Raw genomic sequence first — 7,505 nt, 5'->3', positions numbered from 1 at the left:
ACAGTTCAGTTCGTCCGAATTTCTTTAGTCAAAAGCAATGAGATGGAAATGATTCGATTGGCAAATATTTCAATTGGCTTAATCGTACATTATTTATAACAAAAGATTCATGTCTACAATTACCTAAAACCACCTTTGCTAATTTTTCAAACCAAAGTTTCGTTTACTTCTAAGAAAATTAATAAGAAAGACGATCTCAATGATACACTTCCCGTTCGCTATTATATAATTATCGTTGATTAGGAAGAGAAAGTGATTTTTTTTATATATGTTGATAATCTTATAATGACTGAACGGGAAACATATGGTTGGTATAAAAGCGGCAACTAACAATCTTCGAGTGCCACAATTAGAACTGCCAACCGGTATTCCATAAAAACAACTCAACTATGTCTGCGAAAGTTTGGGTAATAAGAAGTAGCAAAAAAACTAATTTAACTATATTTACAATTTATTTTTATTGTGTTTTAGTTTTGGTGGTGCATCCTAGCTTTCGCTGCTTTGTTTGGAGTTAATTGCGGAGGGTGAGTACAACAAAAATGTTTCACAAAATTTCACCAAACAATATTTTCTACTTGAAAGTAAATCTGAAAAAAACAATGTGTAGATGCAGTAGCATAATATACTGTTATATGGACGTTTAGGTTGGATAAAAGTTTTTTTGTTTTCAAATTACAAATCTAACTGTCAAGGCCGCATAATTCTAGCTCTACTTTTTTCATATTTATAAAAAAACAAGTGACGGTAACGATTTTTTTACGAAAATAATTAACAATAAATCTATGTACAATAGAAGACTATTTGACAGTATCTAATATTCAAATTCTAATTTATCATTATTTGAGAAGCTGTTATCAGAATTTTTTTTTCAATTCAAGTCAGTTCAACCCGATTATGACCTTCTGTCTTCTAAGCAATAGATTTTTAGATTTTATTAGATGAATATGTACATTAATTTTCTTCAAATTTTTAGTTCTTAGACCTTTTTATATATTATTCGTGATAATTTGTCTTAATTTTAGGTCACGTTTCTATGAAAATCAGTTTAACATATAAAAATTAACATTTCGACTTATAGATACTATAAAGACATCTATTGCTTACTTTTTCAAATTCATTTGTCTTTAAAATCTCTTCTTCATCGTACGTTAGGACTTAGTCCTGTGTTTGCATCAATGATTGTCTAGCTGCAGCTCGGATTAGGAAGACCAGCTTTCGTACCATCTTGTAGGTGGTGGTCATGATGTATTCGGTTTTACTTCCTTTGCAATCTTTGCTAACCAGTTATCAAACATTCTGTCCACGTGGTCTCTCCATTCCCTTCGCCGATTTCTCGCCCGTCTCACTTCATTCTGGATGTCACATACCTCCCTTATTTCTCTTGTGGTCAAATAATGTGTGTCTCGCTATTTATCTCAGCGTTCGCATTTCAATAGCTCTTCAAAGCCGCTTAGTTATGGTGTTCTCTGCTTTGGTCTCTATCGCGTATGTCATTACTGATCTCACACAGGTCTTGTATATTCTAACTTTGCTCCTGTTAGTCATATATTTATTTCGTCAAATTACATCTCTCAAGTACCTGATATTAATGACGCCTTTGTTGTTTGAGCTTTCACTTCATTATTTAGATTTCTATTACTTGTTATGTTCGCTCCTAGATATTCTTCTCAGTTCTCTAGATACTGTAAAAGATTTGGTTTTCTTCAGGGATATTTGCATGTAAGTTTTTTTCGTCTTCTGAGATGATCAAGGCTTTATCAGCATAACATACTATTTTTATTTCTTTGTTTTCCATTCAATATCCTCTTCCAGCTTACTTTACCTCGTTTATAATCTCATCCATTATGATGCTGAACAAGATCCGGTTGAGGCTATCTCCTTGTCTGATACCGGCCGGCACAGGCATTCTACTGCTCAGTTTATTTTCAATTTCGATATGTGTAATTATCGGTGTTCAGTTCTCCGATTACTTTAAACACTCAATTCAAGTAATTTCGGACAGCAACACTCATTTTGTTCACTTTGAATCTGCAATCTCCCTACAAGTATTTAATATAAATGTTGAGGTATTGTAGCACTCTGAATAGTTTTGAAAATAAACACATTTACTTAGAATGAATGAATTTTTTGTTCCCTATATCATATTTTAACGATAAATAAAACAATAAAATTTCCATGTTTGACCTTCCAAAATTCTATCAGTTTTTGCTGTTAATTCAGCAATCTACGCTCCGCGCTTGCAAAATTAATATTGAAAGTACTGACACATACGCTCAAATGCTCGCGTGTTATAAAGCCCGTCCCGTAAGACTTCCATCCCCGGACAAAGTCTCTCTTTCACCCTAGCAGATCCTCATGGTTATTTCTCGCGTAATCTCCTCCCTCTCTCCCTAGTTCTATGAGAGAATTCGGGTGGTCTCTTCTTGTTAAGGGTTAGCTCTGGTGGCTATACCCTTGTCATCACGGTCGTTCGTTCGTTGGAATGTGTGTATATGCTTTGCTACTTCGGGTAAACCCTTTCAAACTTTATTCGACAAGGTAAGATCCAATCTGAGTGGTCCTTCGCCTATATATAACTCAGCACTTGCATATGAAGGAATTACCATGTCGGGGGTGCCCTCATATGGACTTAATATGGACTTGAGTTCTAGATCTTCGTTTTTGTTTGTTTTTTGTTGTTGTGTATGCGGTTTTGTGTTTATTTGTTTCTTTTAATCCTTTAACCTAACTTATCGATCCTATTGTCTCATCGGTCTCCCGCATTTCAAGTCATCTTGTCTTATGTACTTTATAAGTTCTCTTAATTCCTCTTTCTGATGTATTTCCACTTCCTCGAATAGCTTTATTGTCTTGGCGTCCAATACTTGGGGTCCCGTTTCTTCGTATATTTCCTCGCTAGTCTATTAGACATTTCAAGTTTGTTTCGACGTTATGTTCTGTTAAACCTGCAGCTTCTTCCTGTTCGTTTTGCATGTGTTTTCAGTTTACTTTTTCTATTAATTAATCTCAACAGTCTAACTCTTGCCTGTCTTACTTCATCTTTTACGCCGTGTTTTAACGTGTTCGTTAAAAGTGAGACATTGGTTCAATGTCACGCTCAGCTATTGTTTGATCTTGTTTGTCCACTGGGTTTCATCGATGCTGATTTTTGTGTTTGTAGCTCGATGTTTTCGTGTAAAATAAATGACGACTTGGCTTTTTTCGCTGTTTTTTTTTCTATCTTTCATAATTTATACTACTGCTGCTCTCCGATTTCTTGTTCGTCACCTTCACTTGAAAACTCTTCTCCTTGAGATAGGTGCTCGAGAGTTTTATGAAGGGGTTTCGTGTATCTCACCTCTTCAATATTATAAAGCAAGCCCTCGTGCCACACTCGATCGAAAGCTTTGCTAATATCGAGTCCTTTCGTGTCGATGCTTTCTGGTTGAAACTTTAAGTAGTCTATTACTCTATAAAGAAGCAGAAGATATTTTCTTGGATGGAAGATTAATTCTAATAATGCGTAAAGCAAATTTATTCCATTCGACCGACATATTGAGAGAAAACTCATTTTTATATGGTATTATTTTATTTTCAGACACGGTGGTGGTCATCATGTTGTTATCAAAATACCAGAGCACATCCACACTGTGAAACACACTCACACCATATACAAAACGATACACCACCATAAAGATAAAGGAGATGACTACCATAGCCACGGTGGCAAACCATTCCATTGGCACTGAAGAAATTTCACAATTAGTCTAATTCAATGAAAAGTATTCCTAATTAACCAGTATAATCTACCGAGTATTATTATTACTTTAGTTCTAATTGCAGTTTGAGTTATTAATTAACCATCAATACACACATACAGAAGAAATCGCATGCGTAATAAATATGAAATGTACCGTGTATTGGCGTAAACAACGTTCACAGTTTAGGCAAAAAAAAACTTTTAATCAAAATTAGGATAAGTGATTGCTTCGTACGATTTACGAATAGAATCAATTTTCTTTTTTGTTAAAAGTTTAATAAATTAATATAACTGGTTTTAGAATTAACGAGTTACCATAATTGTGATAGTCTTAGAGAATGGTTTCAATTGTTGTTTGTTGTTATGTGATTATTATTTGATTAAATTACAATACAAGATATACTAGAATGATTTTTTTTCACTATTAACATCATCAGTAGCATATTGTGTACTAATATAGACACGTCAGCCAAGCTCATTGTTTTTCGTTACCAAGATCTACCCGGACGGTTAATAGTTGGACCAAATCACCTGGAGGCTAGAGGGGTAGATGATAAAATCATTTCAATAAACGTAGTGTTAGTTAAGTCCCAAAGGACAGAAAAGATCAAAATATTTCAGTAGTCTAAATTCCGAAAAATAAAAGAAATTTTAGGTTCCACGTAATAAAAGTGATGCTGTTCACATATCTCAGACATTACAATATTTAAAAAATAGATTAAGAAATCAACAAAGAAAACTGCATCAATAAAATATGAAATAACAAATAAAATATACTTTATTTCATAGAATAATAGAAAGTAAAATGTAAAATTTATCATTCTATTTTGTGAATTTTGCAATATTTAAATGCTTGTACGATTGGTAAAACTATTGATATTGAATCCATACGGCAAATTTTACATGACAATTTCATTACTCACTAAGTGTTTGACAACTTGGAGCTTAAAATTGAACAAAAAGTAGATGGCAGAAACATGTTCAAACTGTTCCATTTAGGATGACTCAAACTCAGAGAGAGAAAAATGCTTTATTATCAAAAAATTATTTACAGATGGTAGACAAAAGCTTATAAAAAACTTAGGAACGAACATACAAATAATCAAATGAAGACAGAAATAAAATAAATTCCAAATATAGTATACACCAGTATACACAAGAAAAATACAATGAATAACAAAATTACCTTTGAAAATGTACATATGAAAATTTCTATATGTAACATACATTAAATGTATATATTGTCAAAATCACACCAAATACTAAAATTAACTATACGGCAATAAATAATAATTTATATCAAAAATCAATTATAACTTTAAAGTATGCTCCGAATCAAATATTATTATTGGAATAAAAGTAGTTTATTGAGTAGAAGGCATTTTACAGTAAATCTGCCTTCAAATTATTGCGAAATGCGGGAAAAGATGTTATAGATTTCATTGGCAAATGATTGTGCATTTTTTGTATAGTGAAGTATTGAGCCATTAGCTAATTCTAGACATAGAGTTGGTGGATAAATTCCGTGCACCACGTTCCTAAGTGGATTGCTGTGCAATGATCTTTATAAAATTGGAGAAGCGTGCTTACGAATAAGCCAAACGGATTCAAGAATGTACAAGGAACGAAGAGCCAATATTTTGAATCTTTTGTAGTTTGAATATTCGTTCAATTTGAGTTGCATTACACGTACCTCAGAGGAGAAGGGCCACTCAAGGGCATAATAAACTGTTATAGAGGTGGATAAGTTTACTCTTTGGGAGCGCAAAACGGACAGTACTTATTTTTTTAGATTAAGCGGCAATATTTAACTCCCATTTCAAAGAATTGTCTATTTTTATATGATAAAACGTTAGTTTTAGAAACGTTGACACACGTCACGATGATTTAAGGGCGATCAGGTCACTAGATATTGGCTTCCAAGAAGACATAGTTGTATCAACCCTTACAAACTGACTGCAATTTGTTAATTAAAATAGTATGATTATCCCAATCGAAAGTCTTGGAAAAATCACAAAAAGTTGTTGCAATGGAGTGATGGTTATTAAGAATGGGGTAAACATTATTTTGGTTAGGTTAGGGTAGTGAGTATTTTATGTTTAGACACTTTTAAACGTTAGAAGAAGTGCAATTGGGCAATATTTGGATGCTTGATCTTTATCTCCTTCTTTGAGCAGAGGTATAATCACTGCCATGTTAAGGCAATTTAGGAGAGTACCATTTTTAAATGAAATGTTTATTAGTGGTATGGTAAATCAATGTGCAATCCGACAGATTCGAAAACATTTTTAATGTAAGTCCATCAATACCAGATGAGGATTTCTTTTTGATGTCCTTAACTGTACTGCGAAGCTCTGCTAAAACTACGGGTATAAAAAAGAAACTGTGCAAATTTACAATAGCATCAGGGAGATATGAAAGCGGATCACGTTATAGATACGGAGTTATAGAATTTTATAAATCTTTGGCTACATTCACAAAGTAATTAATAATGTTATCAGGTGGCATAGAGATTGTGCTCGACGAAGAAGTCTTATTTCGTAGATCAATCATCATTATTTCATAAACCATGTTTCTTTTATAACATTACAAGAAATGGCGAGTCTCATATTATAATAAATATCTTTTGTATGTATGGATTTGGGTCTCGTATAGGATCTATTGTGTCCCCTTTTTCTGCTGCAATACTTGAGAGCCCTGTGTTTACAGCTGATCTATTTATCCTACTCCTTTCAAAAAGTCTGGAATGTGGCTTTAATTTCCAGAGATCTTCGTCTTCTATTTCATACCTTCCAAGGTGCTCTGAAGTTCCTTGGTGGATGTGAATGTAGATAGAGGTTTCGTCCTCTGAGCGACCAAACCTGTACGCCGCATTATCTGGTAGGCCTAGCGTCTTCAAGTGTTTGTTGAGTTGAGTTTCCCAGAAGAGTATTTGCCTACTCAGCCCTCGTAGGTTGTCCTAATAATTGGTTTTGCCTCCTATCTACCTTCTTTTCCGGTTTCTCTGTAGATGATACCACAGAAGAGTTCAGGTCCCATGAAGGGCTGATCTGCCGCCGCTTCATCGAGCCTTTCAGCTAATTCATTTCTCTTCGCTCCGGTGTGTCCTCGAATCCATTGTAGGGTGATTTTATTTCTCTTGTCTAGCTCGTTTAATTTTTCTAGGCAATCCCACAAGAGTTTGGATTTTATGATATTGGAGCTTAGAACTAGACTGGTTGACTATCGGACAGAATGATGATCTCCTGTTTGCGAAAGTTTCTCTCTAGATTGAACCAAACACATTTTTAAATTGGATAAATTTCTACTTGAAAATGTTTGGGTCTGGGCCGGTACACTCCTATCCCAGTTCCATCTACTGTTTTTGATCCATCCGTAAACCATTCATTTAATGGCATTTCTGTTCATTTCTTGTATGGTGTTTTGGTGTCCCACATGCTTTGATAGTTTATTATTGAGGTAAAGCTTTTCTCAAAGCTAGACTTTTTCGATGCAACGTCCTGAGGCATGTCCCATTGTTGGTCATTATCTAGGTACGGGTTTTCTTTGATGATTCCGTCTCTGAACATTCTAAGTTATGATATATCCTTTAATGAACCAAGGATTATTTTGCTTATTTTTAATACACCTAAGGAGAAAAGAATCGAAAAAATTCGAAGTCCACACCACAAGAGAGAATGTTCCACTCAGTTGTTAGAAAACAATGCTTGAATTTTTGAAATTATTTTCCGAAAAGATGCGGAATAATTTGCGAGAAACATTTTTA

At 34.0% G+C, this 7,505-nt stretch overlaps 1 long non-coding RNA gene across 1 annotated transcript; it reads left to right on the top strand.

The window, feature by feature from the left end:
- Window positions 1-376: 376 nt before the first annotated feature.
- On the top strand, window positions 377-4,018 carry LOC130441803 (uncharacterized). The gene is made up of 3 exons (XR_008909635.1): window positions 377-407; window positions 472-524; window positions 3,578-4,018. It is a non-coding gene; the product is annotated as an uncharacterized LOC130441803 (long non-coding RNA).
- The last annotated feature ends 3,487 nt before the right edge of the window (window positions 4,019-7,505 follow it).

This window comes from Diorhabda sublineata, chromosome 3, assembly GCF_026230105.1.
Source record: "Diorhabda sublineata isolate icDioSubl1.1 chromosome 3, icDioSubl1.1, whole genome shotgun sequence".
Lineage (NCBI taxonomy): Eukaryota > Metazoa > Arthropoda > Insecta > Coleoptera > Chrysomelidae > Diorhabda > Diorhabda sublineata.
The sequence above is the reverse complement of the archived record's forward strand: the minus strand, read 5'-3'. Positions and strand labels throughout refer to the sequence as shown.